The following is a 24,889-nucleotide window of genomic DNA, read 5'->3' as shown; positions in this document are numbered from 1 at the left end:
ATTATTTTACCAAATGGGTAGAAGCAGTTCCTCTCAAGACAGTTCATTCTGAAAACATTATTGAATTCATAGACCAATTTATCATAACTAGGTTTGGATTGCCAACGGCCTTAATGTTTGATAACGCTTCATATTTTTCTGGAAATGCTATGACTGAGTTTGCGCTCAAAAGGGGGTTCAAACTAAAATATTCTGCCAACTACTATCCGCAAGGTAATGGATTGGCTGAATCAACGAACAAGAACCTAATCAGAACTATCAAAAGAACAGTCGACCAAAACCAAAAGAATTGGCACAAAGCGCTGGTAAATGCTTTATGGGCTGATAGAATCACAAAGAAAGCTTCGATTGGCACTTCTCCCTTTAACTCAGTTTATGGGAGGGAAGTGGTTCTTCTGACTCACTTAGTCATTCCCTCTTTGTCTTTAGTGCAATACATCGATGAAGTACCTACTTCCTCATTACAACTAAGACAAATGGAAATAATCAAACTAGAAGAACAAAGAGAACAAGCTAGGAAAACCCATGCACATCACCAAGCGCTAATAAAATCTTCTTTTGACTCAAGCATCATAACCATAAAAAACTTTCAGATGGGTGATTTAGTTTTGAAATGGGATAAGGCACATGAAGAAAAGGGCAAACATACGAAGTTCTAGAAGCTGTGGCTTGGCCCTTTTCAGATTGTAGAAGTCATAGGCCCGTCCACATTCGTGTTGCAGGATCTGGCAGGAAAGAGAGATTCTTTACCTGTCAATGGACTGATTCTTAAATTATATTTTCCATAGAAGAGAAATTCTTCTAATTTTTGTAGGATAGATTTAGTTTTTATATTTCATTTAATGTTGTCTTTCTCTTTTATGAATAAAACCCGTTGTAGATGATCATGTGAAAAGGATTCATGAAAAGAGCACGCCAATTCTCTATCAGATTTTGATTTCGCTTGTACAAATAGCAAAATTTTTGAAAAATCTGAATTTTATTATTAACAAATAGAGTTAACTTCACCTTGATTACGATATTAGTTTCAACCTCAAAGAACTTTGACGAAGGCAACCTTTGGTAAAAAAAAAAAAAAATGTTTTGTATCAGCACCATGAAAGGTATCATCAATAATAAAATAAGTACTCTCTGCAAAGTTGTTGTTTTCAAAAAACTCTATTATTGTCGTCCAGAGCTTTCTTAAGGAAAAACAATGACTTCCTCCCTGCTCAAAAGGGAATTGCAGCATTCAGAGAAATAATCCAAACAAAACACTATATCTCAAAGAATAAGAGGTCTCATCACGAGCCGACTTATCATGATCACAGATATTATAACTTGCTGACTTTGCCAATACTGTCTATCAAAACAGGGCAACGACTTAAGATTGTTGCAATCAAAAGACAAGAGGTCTCATCACGAGCCGGCTTGTTCAACAAAAGTGTAAATCAAGTGAATGATTGTGTCATAATTTGGCCACCAAACCAAGACATTGTTCTTTAGAGAATTAAAAAAGGAAAACTGTGTCAAAAAGGATTTTTCTCTGGAATGTTGCGAATAACCTCAAGCAAGAAAAAGGATCATTGCTGGATAACATGGTAACCCTGTCGAGGCTATGGACGCTTACGGGCAGCAGAGGCTCTACCTACGACAAATGAGTATACTTTTTAAGCCAGTACGCAGAGAAGACCTTATTTTATCTTTAATCAAGACCAAGTAATGTCTGGTACGAATGCAAGAAAAAGCCTGAGGAAGCAAACAATTGAGATATAAAAAGGTTGAGACAAAGTATCGTTGACAAGGTGAGGGGTAATCTACTCTATTTGTTCATAACAAAATTTAGACATATAAGAATTTAGCTGTTTCGGAAGTGAACGGTCAATAGAAAAGCAGAGATAACTGGTTCTTCACAGTGAATCGCCATTGTTGTGGTCACCAACAACCCCCCTCTTTGTTTTATATTAGTAATAACATCAAGCAAAGGGGGACCCTTGGCCAAAAATCCAAAAAATATTTTTGTTTAAAAAATCTTTTGTATCAGCTCCCTAAAAGCTATATCGCGTCGCAACGAAAAAAGGAGCGCTTGCCCAAAAGTGCATAAATGCACTAAAAAGGAGCGACGCGAGAAACCATCGCATCGCGCGCGTTAAGAGCATTCAAAAAAAAGGAGAACCTAAAGAAACGCCGACGACCGATATGCGACGTCGCACATCGCAATGACACACGAGCAACACAAAATGACAAAGTGAAAACCTTGCGATGATTGCGATCTGCGATCTGCGACCATGCAAAACTGCGATCTGCGATAACACTTAAATAACGCCGCAGCCATCAATATTGCAATACCAATCGCAGAAAAGACTCATCGCAAGAACTCTCCGACATACACGGTAGATCCAAATTTGAAAGCGCGCCTTAAGTGAAATTAATGACCGCATGCTTGAATATCCAGAAATGATTGCATCGCATTTATCGAAGAGTCAAGTTATGATGAATGTCATTAATTTCGCATTCATTAGAATTTAATGCTTTCATGTCAATCTTTTCGTCATTTCCCTTCTTCTTTGCGTAAACTGCAAGACATGCAACTGATATAAATCTATATACAGGAAACATCTAAGGAGAAGGGAAGAGCGCCAATAAGACAAAAGAGAGAAGATGCCTCCGCAATTGGATGACGCATGCAGCAGAACCGCGGATTCCAGAGTATCGCCCAACAGGCACTGATGAAAATAGACTGTCCGAGACTCAGAGTCAAAGGCACACAAAAGCAACGTGTTTACAAAAGATCCTGAAGCTCAGACTTGGTAAAACAGAGAAAGAAGCGCAAGAGAAGAAAGACGCTCCAGAAAATCCTGGAACAAAGAATGGAAACAATTCTCGAAACAGGGGATTGTCCATACAGCGCGACTTCTAACTCATTGAGTCATTCGCACGACCGGAAACCGAAATAGCAACAGCAAAATCAGTTCGAAAAGAAACTGGGTTGTACTAAGTGTACGCACAGCGAATACACCCAGCTAGAGAAAGGTTTTCGAAAATATCTTCTAATCTAACAGAAAGAGGCGCTAGCGCTTGTTGTTTCTAATTTTCAAGCTCGAACAAAAGGAAAGGACAACCAACCGACTCTTTCAGGGCGAACAACGCATTGCTTACAACACTGAGGAGCAGATATAGAAACGATTAGAAATTAGATTCAGTTTTTAGAAATAAATTTGTTTTTAGTAAAAGAGCGGTCATTTGAAGCCGTTCCCTAAATTTGTGTAAAGTAAATTAGTTGGTTACTAGTATTTAACCCTTCTCGTTGCATTGGAGAATGGTCCGAAATTTTGTCAAAAAACTTGTCCTCAGAACATGCACTTTTGCACCCTCGGAGGGGGTTTTTGATGAATGGACGAATCAAGATTTATTTATGTTTACATTTTAATACCTGCTACTGATGTTGCACTTCTGTACTCTTAGTAGGAATTAGAAGCAAGTAGAAGTAGATCATTATTGCTTAAGGTCTGTAAGTTTAAAATCAATCATAAATGGTACTTTTATCTCTTGACTAGTTTCTGCTTGCATTCTTAGAGTAATATACAGCTGATGTTATTTATATGTTAATGTATGAATGAGTGGACTACCATTTGGCACTTTTGTATGGTGGAGTCATTGATTTGTGCTTAATACATGAATAGCTGATTATGCAATATGCTGTTCACAACTGTTTTGCTTAACTTTTTACGCAAGATGGTTCATCTTAATTGATTTATATTCTCATAATAGCTGAATAATCTTCATTACCAGTTATTCTGGGAAATCTTTCTAGATTGAATAATGGAAAAATTCTGCCCCGGGTTAGTGTAGATTAGATGTATTGTTTTTGTTAGATTAAAGTAGTATAAAATCATTTCAGAATTTAGAATTAGATTAGTTAAGAAATAATTACGGATTTTCTACTATCATTATTACACACACACATCACTATTTTCTACACACACACACACCCCTTATAACGGGAAGCTGGTCCCGTCATCCCTAGTCGGACCCGCTACACCAAACGGGCACGGAGCCGCCAACCAGTTTCCTGACCGGGTGGGTATCCCCCTTGTTGTTGACCCGATTTCGGGGCCCTCAACACTACCCTGCCTTCCTCTTCCTTATTGGGAGGCTAATAGTCTCATATCCATATGAAACTACCTCATAAAGTTTTTGGATAGTTATAAACCTAAGGGTAAGCAATTTACGTGTGCTTGAATCTGCGTGGAGGTTTTTTTAGAATAAGGAATTCATAAGAAAATAACCCTGAAAAATGCAGACTAGATCCATGAATATGGCCATTTTGCTAAGGATTTCAAGATTTAACCCTCTCCTTTGGGACCAATTCATTCCTCAAAATGATAACAATCACCTAACAAATATGTTGAAAAGATTGTTAAAGTTGATCCATCATCTGGAAAAGTGGTTGTGAATGAACCTTTAATCAATCCATTTGAACCTCTATCTTCCATCCTTGAGACCAGTGTCCCTTCAGATGATTTAATATGTCTTGATTTTGATAACCCTTCAATTGTTTTAGTCTTCTCTCAACCCTCTCATGTCATTGCTTCCTCTCTTATAAAGGGGAGAAAACCTATAGAGGCCAAGGATGTCCCTCCCCTCCATGATTTAGCTAGCTCCATTAATATTGAATGTGCCTTTTCTACACCAACCTAGATTTTAATCCCCCTACCCTCTCAGCCTCTGCTCAAAGACTCTGAGGAGACTCCCCTTATTGAAGCCCCCCCCACTCTTCATCCTAACATATATGAAAATCTTGCTAGCAAAGAGGATAAAAAAACTTCCTGGATAGAGGGAGATGATTTGGAACAATCTAAAAAAGGCCATAAAAAAGTTGGAAGAAAACCTAACAAGGAGAAACAAGATGAAACAATAATCATGGAGAAAATATTAGGCAAACAGAAAACAATAGAACAATAGTACAAGAGTCAAAAAAATGTAAGGAAACAATAAAAGAATACATAGACAATGAGGGGGAGGAGGTGCCCTCACCCAATTCTCAATGAAAATAATTTCTTGGAACGTAAGAGGTTTAGGGAACTCCATCAAAACCCTAACAATTAAGGAGATAATCAGGAGTGAAAAAGCAGACATATTATTCCTACAGGAAACAAAATGGATGCAACCGATTTTGAAAAGCTCAAATATCAGTTTTGGGAATGCAACAAAAGTGTTGTAGGCAATGCAAGAGGGGCCTCAGGAGGGCTTATCACCTTTTGGAATCCAAATAAATATCAATAATTAGAATCAAGAACTAACCAGTTTTGGATACAAATTGTTTTGAAAGACTTATCCTCCAGTAAGGTCTATGCAATCTTCAATGTGTACTCTCCAACCCTATATGTAAAGAAGAAATGTTTTTGGAATACATTAGATAGCTAAAGAGGCTCAAACACTCATCAATAATTCATAATAAGAGGATATTTTAATACTACAATCTCCACCAAGGAGAAAAAAAGGAGGCAACCTAATCAGGGACCCTTATAAGAAAAATATGAAATATCTAATGACTGAGTGGGAATTGATAGATATAGTGTGAAAGAAAGGTTTATTCATTCGGTCCAACAAAAGAATAGGGAAACACAACATATTGGCCAGAGTTGATAAATTGTTTTCTATTAAGAAACTTATTATTGGAAGATGTAGACATAAGTTCCAAGATATACAAAGTTGGATTTCGGATAAAAAACCCCTCTTTATCTCTCATAGAGAAAGATAATATGGGCCCAATCCCATCGAAATTTAATCCATTATGGTTGGAAGATGAAATAGTAGGAGAAATAATCTAATGAAAATGGGGCAATTATGTCGAAGTGTCACCATATTTTGTGATGGAAGCAAGCCTAAAAATGGTGAAAATTTTTCTGAAAGACTAGGAAAAGAACAATATGTTGAACCAAATAATGAAAAGATGGATTTAAAATCTCAGCTAGAGGTGATTTATAAACAAATGGAAAATAAATCGGTTGAAGATCAACATATAGCTCTCAAAAAAGAGCTATCAATGAAATACAAAACTTCAATAGGAGGGAAGAAGAAAAATGGAGATTAAAATCATGAAGCCTCTCGTTAAAAGACATAGGCAAGAACACAAAATGCTTTCCCAAATAGGCCAAAGCAAGAGAAATGAAAAATAAGATAAAGGTAATTTAAGATTTATAAGGGAAAAAAATCAAGGGATACAATGAAATAAAGCAGACATCTTATCAATACTTCAAAAAATAATATCAAAAGGAGAAATGGGACATCAATCAAAGTGGATGCTCAAGAAAATTCCAACCATCATAAATAAAGAAGACAATGAAGTATTTTGCAAACCCACAGAGGAAACGAGGTAATGGAAGTAGTTTTGAGCCTAGGATCAAACAAAGAACTTTGGCTAGATGGCTTCACCATTCATTTCTTTAAAGCCTTTTGGCCCTTAATAAAATATAATTTATACAAAATGTTGCAATGGACAAGAAGCAAAAACTTGGGGGAGGAACCAATTCTACGTTTCTGGCCTTGATCCTTAACGATGTCAATCCAATTTCCTTTTCCAAGTTTAGACCAATAAGTTTATGCAATGCTTCCTATAAAATCCTCTCAAAAGTTAGAGCCACCAGATTGAAAAAAGTCATAAACAAACTAATATTAGAGAATTAGAACAATTTTATAGCCAAAAGACAAATTATAGACAATATAATCTTAGTTCAACAAGCAATTCATACTAGCAGCAGTTCTAATATCAAAGGTATTGCAATAAAGCTTGATATGGCTTCAACTTTTGACAAAGTTAATCATGATTTCCTTCTTAGAGTATTTGTAAAAGTTTGGTTTTAACTCTTTATTTGTTGAATGGATAAAGGCTTGCATAAGCTCACCATCAATGGAAGACCCACACAATTCTTTCAAGATTCAAGGGGATTGAGGCAAGGTTGCCCCTTATCTTCTCTCCTCTACATCATAATGAAAGATTCACTAAGCAAAAGATTGGAATGTATTACTTGTTTCAATGTATATTTGATAGGACTGCAAATTGTCAAGGGAATAAAAATTGTGAATCACACAATTTGTAGACGATACAATTCTGCTTGGTGGAGCATCTTCAATCATATCTGGAAGATTCAAAAAAATTATGCAGGACTTCACTCTGGCTTTAGGAGAACAAATCATTACAAACAAAAATAATATTTATGGATGGAACACTACATATAGTAAAATTAAGGAAATTGCAGACATACTTAGTTTCATATGGGAAAATTTTGGTTTCATTTCAACTACTTAGGACTACCCATCTCCCTTAAAGGGAAGAAACCTAAAGACTGGGTAAATATCATTATGAAATTCAAGAATAAATCAATTATTGGGGTGCAAATTGGATAAATATTACAAGAAGAGTTATCCTGGTAAAATCCACCTTATCCACCCTTCAAATCTTCCAAGCTTCAACTATGTTGGCACATAAAAGTATTCTTGATAACATCAACAAAATCATCAGAAAATTCATATGGCAAGGAGGTAGAACCATAGGAAAAAAATTACATTTGGTGAATAAGGAAACAATCAAGATGGATATAGATGAAGGACAGGGACACTATTCTTTTGAACCATACATTAGGAGCAAAACTAGTGTGGATACTGCTAAAAGAGGACAATTATTGGTGGGCTCAGTTGGAAATAATCAACTAAGGGGGCGGTGTGAATTAGAATTTCTTAGAAATCGACACTTTATTAATCCTTTTTAGAGCATTAGTTCATCTTCAACAATATTATTATTATTCATTATAATATTGCAAAACTAGTAAACAACGCCATACAACAATGCAAAAAGATAGAGACAATAGACACATGATTTTTAGGTGGAAAACCCCCTTTGGGTAAAAAACCACCGAACTCTTCTTATTAATTGTATTTTCTTTTTTAAAAGAAAATTAATTACATCATTTTTTAAGCCACAACTAAAGGAGGCTCCAACCCCTCGATTTACAGGCTACAACCTGTAGGATGATACTACACCCTAATAACCTGATGCAACTGAAAGGATGCCCCAATGACCTGTAAGTCATGGACATAACCTGACGAGTGCCCCAACACTTTGTTTACCATTTGCTGTGATGTAACACCCTCTTCCCACATTTACCCAAGCTAACTATTCCACTGGGGTAAATATGTGATGAAGAGTTACTAAGATATGATTCAAATCCCCAAGTATAGTTAAGGAAGTGGAATCAACACACCAGAAACTAAATTGACCTTACTCATGAGCTACAAGACTCTTATGGGCTAACTAACCAATCTAGGTGCCCAACCCTTGAGTTAACTTGATTTTTAATTGAACTAGACCCCTAGTTTCTCCCATGACAAACCCTCCATGTGACTGAAACCCTCTAGTTGCTCCCACAACAAGGCCTCCATGAGACTACAACATTTTTCAGGAAGTTCTGTGCTAGTGACCTCGAAATCTAAGCCACTTTTTCAAGGTTAGGACTTAGGCCTCTGCCCAAAACTTGATGAAACAATCAGAAGTGATAATTAACAAGAAGACAATGCCTCTAATGTAAAACTTGAATAAGGACCTAACCTAACTCATCCTAACCATGACATGCATTTCATCAAACACATCATGAACATGTCATGTACAGGTCATAAATACACATGAATATAAGGATTCCATAATTATTTGAGAATTGTCAAGATGGTATGATGCCCTCTCATAATAACTACAATATCATCTATTAGGTCATTTATTCATTAACATTTCATTTACTAACAAAATCATGATGAGAGACATAACTCAAGTATGTCATAAAACCATGCTTCTAACCAACATATTAACAATGATAGAACGACCATCAAAGCCACTTACTCATGAAATACACAGAAAAATAGCTCATATTAACATATAAAAAATCCACCAATGTTGAAAATGCAACAAGATGATGGAGCTTAGTGGAAAGGAGTTGCCTTCACTAAGTGGGCCCGCGGGCTATTTTTGGCACAAAGTCTATTTTTAGACTATGTCTATTTTTAGACATATGGATCATGGTCTATGAGTTGCAGGATGCTGTTTATGGATGATTGGTCATGTTGGGAAAAATATATGGAATTCTATTTTTGGTTCACATCAGAGTGATTAGAGTCTATTTTTAGACCGCCAGGCAAAAAATAGAAACAGTCAAATATTATTAGCCCTTAGTAATATTTGGACTATAAACATTATCTTATTCTCTTGGAGCACTTTAGTTCAAGCTATGGATGTGGCACATGCAGCTGAAAAAAGGAATCACATGGTTTCTTATGTGTTAGTTGAGCTATTGCATGGAGGACTTTAGTTAGAACTCATGCATGTGAGTTCTGTGGAGTTGGATGTGGAGTTGATGGAGTTGTGTTCAGTTTGACTTAGTTGAACTAGTTGTATTTAGTCTAACTAAAGAATACACTAGTGATGAGTTGTGTGAATTGATTATTAATTAATTCACTAATTATTAACTCATAAAGAAACTAAAGAATAGATCAGTTAACTCAGTGCATGGACAGTTCAATGGAGACAGGTGTTAGAGGTAAGTGAAAGGGTGAGTTGTGACTATTAGTTGTGCATGAGATTTTGCACATGCAGGGATTGAGTTATGCCAATGAGGATGGCGCAGTGTGGGCCAATATCAAGGCAATTGTAGCTTGTGCTCACGTGATTCTCTTACAGGATTGCACAGTGGAGGCAGGCAAAGCAGTGGAGGAGATTGGAGCTGTGATTGTTCGGATCTGAGCTAGTTTTGTGTGTAACAGGTGGAGATAGTACTGAGTACTTGTGAGGAGTATTGTACTATGTATTGTTACATGTTCTCAATCATTATAATATACAGATAGTGTGGGGTTTTCAGGTGTATGCTTTCCCCGGGTTACAGACTGTGTTAATGTGCGCATGTGATTGATGTTTCATTGTTTTTAATGCTGCTAAATTGATGATCAACGTCGAGGAGATTATGTATTGTGCATGTATTCTGCAATAGTGTATAATCGGGATAATCTCTGTTGAATAAGTGTTTATTATTCAAAATTTCTACATGGTATCAGAGCTGGTTGATTTGTAGAAAAAGTTCTACAGAATATCAAAGTGAGATTGATCATCAGATCTACTATTCAGAAAGTGTTTACACTTAATATCTTCAGGCAGACTCTGTAATCGGGCTAGGTAGCTTCTGGATTCATCCTCTTTTGGAAGGTGAGATATCCGGTGAATGCCTATACAATCATTCTCTGTACAAGAAATACTTTTTTCTCATGAATTCTAGATCAGAAGTGGTTGAGTTTTGAGCTGGTGGAATGGCGCTCAAGGATAAATTCAGAAACATCAAAGTTGAGAATGGAGATGCCACAGATTGTCCACAGAAGAAGAAAAATAAGCAAGCTGTTGGATTTGCAGTAGGATAGGCTCTAACCTCGCAGTTTGAGCTTGATTTTTCATTAATCGCATGCTTGGTTTCAAGTGTGATGGGATCGGTGTGGTTCTTGGACAGTGGTGCGTCTTCTCACATGACAGGAGATCGAGATTTGTTTTCTGATCTGGATGAGAAAGATCTTGGAGTGCACATCGAGATGAGCGATGATGTTAGATACAGTGCAACAGGTATCGGTACCATTTCCTTTGAGAGGGAGTCTGGGTAACCCTTCATATTGAAGGAAGTGATGCATGTTCCAGGATTGAAGAAGAATCTTATCTCTATGGCGATGTCAGAAGAAAAGGGATATGATGTTGTCTTCAGTGAGGGAAAGGCTTTCCTGCGCAGCAAGACAACTGGAGAAACCCGGAAGATATGGGTTCGAGTCAGGAATCTTTATCAATTGCATGTAGATGCATGAAAAGCCTTTAGCAGCAAGGCAAATGATGGAGACTTGGTGGTTGAGAGGGAGGGTATATTACCTCTCAACATGCAGAGCCAGAAGAAGTCTCAGATGATTGTGGAGGAGCCACGATTAGTGCAACAGCTTCAGGAGGTTGTGGAGCAGCCACAACAAGGGAAGCTGAGAGGAGATCAAGTAGAGACATCTACTCATGTAGAGACCTCCAGTAGGGGAAACTTCGAGCCATGTGTGCTGAGGGATCGCATGTAGCCATACCTCCAGGTAGGAGGTGGGGTGATGTGGACTGATCGTCCCAAGGAGGAGGGGCAGAATCCTTGAGGTACCCAACCTCTTGGATGAGACCTTACTACGAGAGCCCCGATGTGGAGTAGCAGGAATTGATTGATTGGGTAGAGACAGATGCGGATGGAGAGGCAGAGAGAGCGATAGTGTAGGGAATCCCAGGACAGCGCATAGCTAGCAAGCTGCAGCAATGCGAGAGGCACAAGTGTTTTGCACAGTGCTAGGTGGCACAGAGAGGTGTGCAATGGTGCGAGATGCATGGAGATGTTGCAGTAGCACAGACGTTAGAGAGAGAGCACTTCTCAGCAGCAGGTAGAGCTTCAGCATCAGAGTATGTTCCTAGCCCAACAGAGTGGTCAGTTGGGAGTGTTTTTGTTCCAAGTGTTGTTGGAGCAAGTGGACCGGGAAAATGTGTTGCATGCAGAACATTCCAGAGTTGCAGGATAGGGGTTGCAGATAATCCATATCTTGTTGAGAGGGAGTGTTGAAAATGAAATAAGATGATGGAACCTAGTGGAAAGGAGTCGCCTTCACTAAGTGGGCCCGTAGGCTATTTTTGGCACAAAGTCTATTTTTAGAATATGTCTATTTTTAGACATATGGATCATGGTCTATGAGTTGCAGGATGCTGAATGGATGATTGGTCATGTTGGGAAAAATAGATGGACTTCTATTTTTGGTTCACATCGGAGTGATCAGAGTCTATTTTTAGATTGCCAGGCAAAAAATAGAAACAGTCAAATATTATTAGCCCTTAGTAATATTTGGACTATAAACATTATCTTATTCTCTTGGAGCACTTCAGTTCGAGCTACGGATGTGGCACATGCAGTTGAAAAAAGGAATCACGTGGTTTCTTATGTGTTAGTTGAGCTATTGCATGGAGGACTTCAGTTAGAACTCATGCATGTGAGTTCTGTGGAGTTGGATGTGGAGTTGATGGAGTTGTGTTCAGTTTGACTTAGTTGAACTAGTTGTATTTAGTCTAACTGCAGAATACACTAGTGCTGAGTTGTGTGAATTGATTATTAATTAATTCACTAATTATTAACTCATAAAGAAACTAAAGAATAGATCAGTTAACTCAGTGCATGGACAGTTCAACAGAGACAGGTGTTAGAGGTAAGTGAAAGGGTGAGTTGTGACTATCAGTTGTGCATGAGATTTTGCACATGCAGGGATTGAGTTATGCCAATGAGGATTGCGCAGTGTGGGCCAATATCAAGGAAATTGTAGCTTGTGCTCACGTGATTCTCTTGCAGGATTGCGCAGTGGAAGCAAGCAAAGCAGTGGAGGAGATTTGAGCTGTGATTGTTTGGATCTGAGCTAGTTTTGTGTGTAACAGGTGGAGATAGTACTGAGTACTTGTGAGGAGTATTGTACTATGTATTGTTACATGTTCTCAATCATTATAATATACAGATAGTGTGGGGTTTTCAACTGTATGCTTTCCCCGGGTTACATACTGTGTTAATGTGTGCATGCGATTGATGTTTCATTGTTTTTAATGCTGCTAAATTGATGATCAACGTAGAGGAGGTTATGTATTGTGCATGTATTCCGCAATAATGTATAATCGGGATAATCTCTGTTGAATAAGTGTTTATTATTCAAAATTTATACAACTAAGTCAAGGACTTCCACCCACCACCAGATCATAGATTGGGCTAAACCAAATCTTTCTTTCAGCCAATCACACCTGTGCCATATTCCAAGCATTGTTATAGACATTTTTGTGCCTTACAACTCTAAGCATGAAATGTCCATAAACCAAGGGCTCCTAAGTCCCTAAAAGTGTTGTTCCAACCCCTAAAGGAACAAGGTCAACAAATTACAGCTTCTCCCAGAAGTTCTCCACCAGAAACTGCTCAGAATAAGTCAAAACAGGATCATTTCAGCTGCTCCACTAGCTAAGTGCATTGCATAGCACCTAAGTCCACTAGCTAGGTGCATTGCAACGCACCTAAATGCACTACTAGGGTGCGTTGAGCGGGAAATGACAAATGGCAGTGTCATTCCGCGAGGTGGAGAGACAATGGAAGCTTCCAGAATCTTCTCCAATGACACTTGCCTCATTGAATTCGACCAAGGATGAGTAAGAGGCTTTCAGTCTCCAAGTGGAAGCAAGAACTGACAGAGAGAAGCCACTAATAAAATCATAAGCTGACTCATCCTCCTTGCATACATCTATATATGGATCCCTCATCCCAGAGATCCAGAGGCTGGAATTTTGCAAATTGTAAGGAATTGCTGTTGGTTTTGAGATACATATAAGAGAATTGGGTGATCTATGCTTTGTTGGGGGTGAAGAAGGGACTTCTTTGCTGGGAGGTTGATGCTGGGTCAGGAATCATCGGTTGTAACTCCTCCTGGATCTTCTTGTATATCAATAAAAACTATTTGAGTTTCTTCTCCATGCTTTTGTATCACTAATGCTTGTTACATTTGTATGGTTAACTTAAATCTGATCCTAAGTTATTTATGAATATAAATCCATGTCTTTGTATAGTTTCCCTCTTCTGTGATCTTAAAGGTACTTGGTGAAGCTGGGCAAGTAAGGGAGTAGGTAGCTAGAAGCTGTCAAAGAGGAGAGAGATTGGATCAAAGGACTAGCGCAAGACACAGGTTGATTCTTCCTATTCCTCTTTGTTTATAGTTCATAAAGGAGATACAAAAGTAGTTTTCTCTATTTGTTTCTAAGGTAGCTGTCACACCTTAGTGGGATAGAGCAGTTCTAAATAGACACTTTTCCCGATAACAAAATGGCGACTCCGCTGGGGATCGTGTCTAATTAGTTTGTTTGTGTTTCTCTTGTTGTTTGTTTCATAAACTTATAAGTAGCAATCGAACTGCATTTGCCTTGACAAATGCAAAGTAGACATCTGCTACTTCAATCCATTCACTGGATCTGTTTATGATTTGAACAGTTGATTCATAGACTAATTGATTGCCCTTGTGATAGCTCTTAGACCCTCCTTAGATCTACCTCTGATTGTGCATTACTGATTGCTTTTACTCGGCCAAAAACCAAAGATTAAACTGCAAACCGTGACCCAGAACCCAGATAGAATTCTCGTTTCTGCCCCAGCGCAGGCACTGTGAAGAGGTTCTTCATTTCGACGCACTTCCCGAGAGGGCTACCTGTGTTGCATGCAGTTTCTCTGTGTAACAGGTGCGCTGATCAGCCTAGCCTTGTGCAGCTGAGGTTCTTTGCTTCATTCTTTTAGTTTTGTCTCTGATTTTTGTAGCCTGTGATCAGTATATGACTGTTTCAAACCCCTTTTCCTTACTGATATTCCACCTCATTTGTACAAAAGAACTGTAGATGTTTTTATGTGTTTGTTGAGTCGTTTACAGTTTTCCATTGCAAAAGTATAATAGTCGTACTGTCGTCCTTTGATTTAGATCTGTCGCAAGTATCGATTTTGATCATAGGATAAAGTTTATTTGCCGTTGATGGCCGATTATGCTTTTACTTTTGCCTTTGGTTTGAATTTGTGACTTTCTAGTGTCGAAACGAGTATTTATTTCAAAGTCATAAAGTGTCGTAATCATCTCTACCTTTTGATTTCGAAAAGAAGCTTGTTTATGTTTGTCGCTTGAAAACAAATTTAGATTTGTACATCAACTTTCTTTTTAGCATCAATATTAAGAAAGTGAAAAACAAATACATGCATGTGCATTTGCATATTGACAGTCTGTTTGGCTTGATTTAGGAAAGTTCATTTACAATGTGCTCTTTGCTCTTTGCGAAAAGATTGTGTCGTTCTTTTCCCTTAGTAGCTAGGATTTTCATTGCTGAAAAGAGATTAAAGTTTGTTTATCATATTTAGATTGCATTTTAGGAATTACATCTACATCTCGTGGTGAACCCAAAAGGTAAACTTCATAAGAAATATCAACTTAAAATAAATTCAATGAACCTAACAACGCTTTGGAACTTAACGCACAACATTTAGAGGTCTAGGCTAGAGATGTATTCCGGCATCGTAAAGTCTGGTAACTGTTGTCCTCATTGATGGTTGGGTGATTCCTCCACTTTGAGACAATAAGTGCCAATATAGACTTGTGCTCCCACGTACCGTCGAGCATATATTGGGAGACCCCTATAGGCTTAAATCCTTTATCCATAGGAAGCCATGTCGGCTGCCCTACTGATCGCAATGCACCGAACACAGCATTCGGGAAGATTGACTGTCGTACCGTAAAAAGTATTCTACAGTTTTGCGATTGGTTTGGTACTCCCTCTACCTAGACCTCCAGAGCAGTTCCTTTCGTTCCTTTTCAGACTCCTTAACGGAAAAGGTCCATCTTGTCACTTCAGGCTCATTAAAAATTGAAGGAGACTAGAGTCATCTTTTGTTTTTTCTCGACTCTTAAAAACTGAAAAAACAAGTTGTGTCAAAGCGTGTTAAAATTTATTTTAAACGGAATATTCATACCCCTTTCCTACGTTGATCTTGGGTTGAGAAAATGGAGTCTACCAACCAAGGAATTCCCCTTGGAGGAAATCCTAGTCCCTTCTCCTCTTGGGGAGATGTTGGTGCATCCCATATGGCCACATTGTCGCTTCCAAGACTGACAATTGGTTTGCCTGTATGGCTCTTCTCAACCTCTGTCGTTCAGAACACCACTATTCCTGAACAATCAAATCAGCAATTAGACGAGTCCAGAGTTGCCCACCAGCCTTCTACTTCCTCTAATTCTTCCTCTCCTCCTTCCTCTTCGCTTGATGGAGCTGGTAAAGCTAAAAGCCAAGTTCCTAAGGAGAAGAAGGAAAAGAAGAAGAAAGAGAAGAAGAAGAAAGAGCCAAAGGCGAATGTGGGAAAACGAGTGTCGTCTAATGAAAATCCACACACTACACCGACTAGGTCTAAATCGCCATGTGTCATTTGCAAAGGAGACCACTTTCATAGAGATTGTCCTTACATCCCTCGGATACTAAGGGACTGGTCTCCTCATTTGCACAACCCAGTGTCGTCAACCTCTGATGATCATGTTGAAAGCACACCATCAACTAGTGAAAGTGAAGCCCCAGGACAAAAAGGGAAAGCTATATTTCCTTGTAAACTGTGTGAAGGCAATCATGCCGTCCACCGTTGTCCCTTCTTAGACGAAGCTAAAAGAGTTTTGGATGATCGTTCGGTTTCACCGTTACGACTTCCTCCTGGATACAAAAAACTCTTGCCGAGTCCGTCACTAGTTGAGAATCTGGCTAGCCCGCTCAGGTGGTCGGCTGAAGCGCCTATCATTGAAGATAAACCATCTGAATCCATACCAGACAAAAGTCAAAAGGTCGAGGCGGCAGTTGACCCGGTCTTGCCTTCAGAGGTTTCATCTTCAGATGATACAATCACTGAAGAGAACAAGGATGACACTGTCCAAATTCTCTTCATAAACATAGACTCCGACGAACATGGGGGCAATATACCCGTTCCTTTACCGCAGGAAGGAAGTTCGTCAGAGTCGTACCCGGCCGTCTATTCGGTCCCACCTCCAAGCAACCTAGTTGTCTCTTTCGACTAGAATCAACTAGGCAGACCCCGTTTACCAGCAAGCATACCATTCCGAATTATCATTCAAATATATAGAATGGTTATGGCTGGTACCATCATAGATGAGGGGGCTTCTGTGAGTATCCTTTCCTCAACTGCTTGGAAAGCGCTTGGTTCGCCATCGCTTTTGCCTGAGATGAGAAATCTGACAGGCTTTGATAAAGGAACCAGTCGACCTTTAGGGATCCTTCCCGATGTACCCATAACATTGAGAAGGAAGACAGTTCGAATGAACGTAATGGTAGTTCAAGGACCCTTGGATTATAACCTACTCCTTGGACGATACTATATTTATTGCATAGGAGTGATTGTCTCCTCACTCTTTAGAGTAATGTGTTTTCCGCACGAAGGAAGAGTGGTCAAGCTCGTGGACCAGCTTTCATTTCCCAGATCACGCATAGCAAATAGTCATATACCATCCCTAAATGGTATTTTCACGCAAGAAATGTCTCAATCTCCAGTCCGTCCTCCTGATGAGCGCGAGTGATTCGGAGGGATATGACTGAAACCCAGGGGGCATGCGTCCTGGTCTGCTTCGACAGGAAAACTTCGGGTATAGAGTAGGTTTCCGCGGGAAAATATGCCTAGTTTTTACCCCCGTCCGTGATTGGAAGAGGGGGTTATTCTAGTACAGGATTCTCTTGTCAAAAGTTATGTGAGTTGGCGAGCACCGCCACTCACCTTTGTTTATCTCGTTAGACATCACCGAAGAAGTGTTTTGTTTGCGCCACGGATAGAACAATCTTTGGGTAGCCTGTAAGAGGTATACCCTTCCTGATAAACCAAATGTTTTGTCAGCTCGAATAGAGGGTGACCTTGAAACTCTGTTTTATACCTGGGGGCATGCAAACCTTTTGGAGTGCAAGCAAAGAACGATTATTTATCTGTTTTTTGGATTAGTCGTTTCCTAACTTGCATAAAGAAAGGATGTGGGGCAAAAATCTAAAAGTTTCCGTTTTTATATGAGACATTCTTATCACATGACTGGATTAATTGAGCAGTGTTTACCGCGAGGTTCAAGCTCGTTAAAAAATAAACCCGGACCGAGAAAATGTTTCCACCCGCGTTTAAGCTCGTTAAAAAATGAACTATCCCCTTGTAAATAACCACCGTGAATGTGGTACTTCAGCCATTAAAGCCTTGGTCGTGTTTGCACCGTCACCTCCACTTTTTCATTGGTCGATCATTCACCTCCATTTGATTGTTTACCCATTTTGAGGAACAGCTGCGAAGAGTGATTTCAATAGCCATCCTTGTGACACTGCCGTGATTGGAAAATTCCAAACCTTACCTGGAATCAGCTGCTACCCATTTTATCACTCCTTCCTCAAAAGACGAGTCTTCTTTAAGCTCTTTTCTGACTCGTAAAATATGAAAAGATTGCCGAGTTCTGGCCTTCCAGCTCGTTAAAGCGACAGGAAGTGCTATTCCTCCTCTAGATTTTAATCTTTTTGGACCTGAGGGATTATTGCACAAAAATATCGAGCGCTTGTTTTGTTCGGCTCGTTAAAGCTAATCGAAAATTCATCCCTTCTGTATTGTTTTATACTTTTTCGGACTTAAGTGATTAGATGACGAAAAAGGAATTTTGGAGTTACCTTTACGTACCTTTTCAGACTCTCTAAAAATGAAAAGGACCGAGTTATCTTTGTCGTTAAACTCGTTAAAAAGATTAATAGCGACAAACTTGTCTTTAGACGAGAACGAGTTTCACTATCGCTAGGCTCGTTAAAACATAGAGATGGGTTTGCCTGAAGGGAAAATTATAGAACAAGCATATGTTATCCTCCTCAAGCTTGAAAAAAATAAAGAGGTACTGGTCAGCAATGACTGGGGAAAAATTGGGAAGAAAACTCAAAGAATCTTTATTGGTAGCGAGTCGCTCTTGAACATGACACTTCCGCTCCGTGCCCGAGTCAGGTTGGGTTGTTTCATTCACCGGTCACATCACCATGGTCACGCCATACCATCCACATTTGGGGTTAATGCTACCAATCCATCACATCAGTGTCGCTAGTATGTTCAAGAGAAGTCATCCAAAAAGGCCACCTGTGTCCCGCCCACTACCATACAGTATACTCCATTCTTTCATGACCGCCACCTTGAACCATATATCATCAGATCGTTTTCACCTCCATCAAAATCATTTGCTCCGTTCCGTGTCATTGATGTGGGATTCATTAAGGCCCTCCTATGACGGATCACTTCTTGTCGACATCAGCTCATTATCCAAGAAGTTGATCTAGGAACACCCCATTCAGTACTTTGAAGCTTGCATGCCTCAATGGCAAGTTTCTCACTTCCGGCGACAGGTTTACATCAATGACCTTCGACCGAAAGATTTTGCATGGTGTTCGATGCCAAGTCCTTTATTCACACCACGTGAATTGTACTGCAGTACCTTGAGGATAATTATCATTATCGGTGATTCCTCTTGCGCTTGTTAATAGTTTACATCATTGACTGGTAATCAAGCGATGTCTTTCCATGTTCGACTTCAAAACATTTTTCACATGGATCGACTTGTACTTCGAGTGAAGATTGGACAAGATTGAAGACCCCAGATCTAGTTTCATCCATCCGGGCTGCTATATATAATCAGGAAAATAAAGACATTCAAATGTACAACATTACAGCACAGATAATCATCCTACCAAAAGGATGATGGCTCTATCAGAATCATCAGTCTACCATCAGACGATTGTCTGTCCTGTGTACCTGAAAATTAATTTATAAAGCTGAGCATGGGAATGCCCGCCTCAGCTAGATCATGAAAACAGCATGAAGATAATGTATTGTATTGTATCTTATTACAGGTCTCCTCCTAGCATTGAAAGAACTTCGGATCCTCCTAATAAAGCATTTCATCCGATAAACGGCCTCATACTTTAGGGGGCAACTGTTATAGACATTTTTGTGCCTTACAGCTCTAAGCATGAAATTTCCATAAACCAAGGGCTCCTAAGTCCCTAAAAGTGTTGTTCCAACCCCTAAAGGAACAAGGTCAACAAATTATAGCTTCTCCCAGAAGTTCTCCACCAGAAACTGCTCAGAATAAGTCAAAACAAGATCATTTCAGCTGCTCCACTAGCTAAGTGTGTTGCATAGCACCTAAGTCCACTAGCTAGGTGCGTTGCAACGCACCTAAATGCACTACCAGGGTGCGTTGAGTGGGAAATGACAAATGGCAGTGTCATTCCGCGAGGTGGATAGACAATGGAAGCTTCCAGAATCTTCTCCAATGACACTTGCCTCACTGAATTCGACCAAGGATGAGTAAGAGGCTTTAAGTCTCCAAGTGGAAGCAAGAACTGACAGAGAGAAGCCACTAATCAAATCATAAGCTTATTCATCCTCCTTGCATACATCTATATATGGATCCCTCATCCCAGATATCCAGAGGCTAGAATTTTGCAAATTGTAAGGAATTGCTGTTGGTTTTGAGATACATATAAGAGAATTTGGTGATCTATGATTTGTTGGGGGTGAAGAAGGGACTTCTTTGCTGGGAGGTTGATGCTGGGTCAGGAATCATCGGTTGTAACTCCTCCTGGGTCTTCTTGTATATCAATAAAAACTATTTGAGTTTCTTCTCCATGCTTTTGTATCACTGATGCTTGTTACATTTGTATGGTTAACTTAAATCTGATCCTAAGTTATTTATGAATATAAATCCATGTCTTTGTATAGTTTCCCTCTTCTGTGATCTTAAAGGTACTTGGTGAAGCTGGGCAAGTAAGGGAGCAGGTAGCTGGAAGCTGTCAAAGAGGAGAGAGATTGGATCAAAGGACTAGCGCAAGACACAGGTTGGTTCTTCCTATTCCTCTTTGTTTATAGTTCATAAAGGAGATACAAAAGTAGTTTTCTCTATTTGTTTCTAAGGTAGCTGTCACACCTTAGTGGGATAGAGCAGTTCTAAATAGACACTTTCCCCGATAACAAGCATGAACATGGGACTACAAAAAAGCCAACCAGAGATTCCTCAAGCTTTACTGTGTATCCCACCATTACTAGTCAAGGGATTCCTAGGCTTGAAACCCTCATCTATACAACCAGGCTTTACCGTGTATCCCACCATATACCGGTCAAGGGATTCTTAGGCCCTAACAAAGAACATACTCTATAGGAATTACCACAATCCCACCATATACCGGTAAAGGGATCAGTAGGCCCTAAACAAGCCTGGATGCCTCTAGACCACCTAAATTGTAAGGAGTTTTCCTGTCTCCACCCTCAGGATTTACCGTGTATCCTGCCATATATCGGTAAAGGGATTCCTAGGCCTTTGTGAATTTTATTGAGACCACCCCACTAAGTTTCAAAACTATCTGACAATCCATCTTAACCAAGTAAAAGAATCCCATCACACCATGACTATCCAGAAATGGCAAGGCAAGGCTGAAACCACTATCACACCTGGAAAAACCCATGCCACTGGTAGCAAGAGAGCCAAATACACACATGCATGCAAAAAATAGCAAGGAAATCATACATACAACTCAATACTCGCAAGTAATCCCACTGTATTTTCCTGATCCATCTCTTCCTTGATTGATCTTTGCTTCTCTTTTCTTTCTTGTCCTTCCTTTGCCTTCCTTTCTCTAATGCTAGAATGCTCCAAGATTTCTTTAAGTGTGCACGAGTATGAGAGAGTAGAGAGAATAGAGAGAGAGCTCCAAAACTAAACTGAAAAAAGGTTGTGAGCTGATCCTCAGAAGCCTTTTTATTACTAAGGCCTCTATTTTCTTCATTTTCCATTATTTAACTTCATTTTCCTCCTCACATGCAATCTATGACCTTTCACCTTCCTTTTCTCCTAATTTCCTTTATTTTCATATAAAAATGCCAATTATTGCCTTTTTCCTTTTCAAAGCCTTCACCATTGCCTTTGGCAATTTCCCCTAGCCATAATAAACCAAATCAACACTCGCTAGGATGTTTTTCCCAACATTCATCTTGGAATATGTGTCCATGACCATGGTCTTATTTTTCGTTTATTAAATTTATTACATGGATTTTTAACCCGAGGTTGTTACATGTGGGAAGGATGCTTCCTTGCCTTGTAATTTATCAGCTCCAATTGAAAGGACGCCACAACACCGTGTGCAGGATATGACCTTCCCTAGCACCACCATGTCACCCTGAAGTGTTCTCAAGCTCCAAGATGAGGGTGACTCCAATAACCTTCCTTGCACCACCCTGCCACCCTAATCGATAGGCATACCACATTTCACAATTTTCAGACTAGATCCCCCTGTGTTCTGAATCAATATAAATAAACTGTAATGAAGATACTACTACTTTGCTTGGTATGTATATCAGTATCAAATTCTGGTAGCCTCACTGCTCAACAATGATCAAATTGACCACTTCACAATACATTTTCACTGCTGTTGCTATACAAAACCCAATGCTGTCAATTATTACAACTGAGAAATATTACAATCATCACTGTCAATAGCCCACTATCAAATATTCAATGCACTATCAAGAGAATCTATATCACATCGAGCGTCAAGGTTCTTATCACATCAACCCAAGATCATCAAGAAACTGTCATGTATAAAAAACACTAACACGTACCAAAAGACACCATCAAATTCCAAGTATACTTTCATGTAGATTATTGTCATACAAAGTCACTGTAATATGTTATTGTCAAGATTTGCTGCTATAAAAGGAATGATAATCACTATCTTCACCAAGTCATCTAGGTTGCTTTTATCATCAGAACAATGTTCATAAAGGCTATTGTCATCATCAATGGAATGCCATCAAAAGTGCATACTTCAAAGGCTACTATCACATTGTAATATAAGTTTCCAATATATCATTGTCATGTCATGTCATAATATTGTCAAGGTTATATCATAAAGTATGTTTTCATGTCATAGGGTTATATTTTCAACAAGGTTACCTTTTATTCTATCAAGTATTGTATTGTTATATATCAAAATTCATCCTATGTTATAAACTGACTATCATTACAGACTAAATTTTTGACAAATTTTCTCTCTCAAGTGTGTTATACAAATTGGATCCTTTCAGTGAAAATGCAACAAAAGGCTCGCTGACAATCAAAATTGAAATGAACTTTGTGAGCTACTTGAACTCAAAACTATAGGTTAGATATCAACAAAACATGTGATATCATGGGGCCAATTTATATTTTATATATATAGCTTCAAATGCGGGACCCAATTGAATTTACACATATCTAATGTGTCTCAAGTTCATGCACATATATAATAAGAAGCATACTCTATGTCCAATATATAATATGGCACCTTTAATGATTTTTGCAACTATTGAACCAAGGTTTTGACTTGACTGGTGTCAACATGCCAACCAATTACGTGAGGGTTGTGGCCAATAGTCTTGATCTATTTATACATGTTTTTCCCTTAGAAATCACATCAAATTAACAGTGTGAGGCTTCAAAACATCTGACTTATACTAAGTCAATATTTATATCAACTACTAAAGAAAAAGATGCTTTAGATTTTCAAAACAGGTCACAAGTAAATGCAAGGTTGGTTACAGTAGATGCAAAGGTTGATTCAAATAAGGATCAAATATGAAATTTGAATAATTTAATTTGAATCATCACACTACGAAGGTTGCTAACACATTGTACGATGTCTATTATAGCTTCCAGTATTGCACAAATTTCTTTACAAGGTAAAGTCGAATAATGCAAAGGGATTTGACTAAGAGCAACTAATTCCCATGAAATTGATTACAGGTATCTGCTTAGCATGTTTACTGCCAGTGTAACCCTTAAGCTTAAAGAAATAACTGATCTGTCAAATTTATCTAGCCCTAGCTAGATATGCTCACATGCTCAAAGATGGATTATAGAGAACATGCAACAATGATACATAGTCAACGCAGTTCTTCACGTATTTATCCAAGTATAATAGGGGAAAATTCCAAAAAGAAATCACTTGTGCCCTAGCCATAGGTATAATATGCTCAGAAAGATTCCAACAAATCCAGGTCCAAAATTTCTATTGAATGAATGAAATTGACAATCTGTAGAGAAATGGAGGGTAAAAATATTTGAAGTCACAAAAGATCCTTCACTAGCCTTGGGACACTTGCAATAAAAGTAAATGAAAATGAACCAACCCCTTATTCCTAAAATAAACTGAACCATAAACCTTTTTGACAGTAGATGGAAAATGTAAATCAATTATAGAGAGTACTTTTATTCATTCGATACCCATGAGGATGACCAAGGGTGAGTTTATATAGTGTTCGGAGAATATGTATTGAGGCAATCGACTTAGGTTTCATATTTAATTTGATTAAGTTTTAAAGCTATTTTTTATGGATCCAACTTAGGGATTTAGTATTGATAATAGTGAACCCAACCTATTTTTAATGCTCCCTCTTTTTTTTTTAATGTTTCCTTTTTAATCTAAGACTTTTATATTTAATAATGTTTAATTTTAATTTTAATTTCAATATTAGTATTAATTGTCCTTTGACTATGAAAATTATATTAAGTTTCTTCATTTAATTTCCTTTGACCTTTTACCAGGATGAAGATACCATATGGTCACCCTTTGGGGTTTTTACCTAGAAGCTGGGGGTTTCAAATTCAAATGTGAATCTCTCTCAAACCAGGAGGAACCACATTGCACACCACATACCACCATAAACATATTTTCTAGGAGAATACAATGATATGGATCTCCTACCAAAAATAAATGATTTTATACTTCAAAAACCCTTGACAAAGTTGGGGTATGTCCTTATTTCGGGGAAAACAAACCCTAGGACTTGGCTTTTCAACCATCCAACAGTCTAACCTTCAACTTGATGTAATATATACAATTATAAGAATTGTTCATTATTCATTTTACGTCAATGACTAGTGTTTCAGTTAAAGTCAAACCCCTGAGGTTGACATCAATGAAAACACCATCCAACAGGATCAAGATTTGAGAAGGAAATACTTGCTAAATACCAACGTGTAAAGTCCAAAAATTATAAATTGGAAGGAGACTAGAACTTGCATTTGACCCACTGTGTCAAAAAGGTATAATCTTAATAATGAACCATATAAGTTGGACTCCAGGCAAAAGAAAGAAAATCAATTTATGGGAGGACATTAAAAGTTTCAAAATAATCTCAGAAACAAGACATGTCTTCAAATCTGATGTGGATGAAAGGTCACA

Source organism: Pinus tabuliformis, chromosome 3_2 (genome assembly GCF_031772625.1).
Source record: "Pinus tabuliformis cultivar Carrire ecotype Pingquan chromosome 3_2, CPIR1, whole genome shotgun sequence".
Lineage (NCBI taxonomy): Eukaryota > Viridiplantae > Streptophyta > Pinopsida > Pinales > Pinaceae > Pinus > Pinus tabuliformis.
This window is presented reverse-complemented; position numbering follows the sequence as displayed.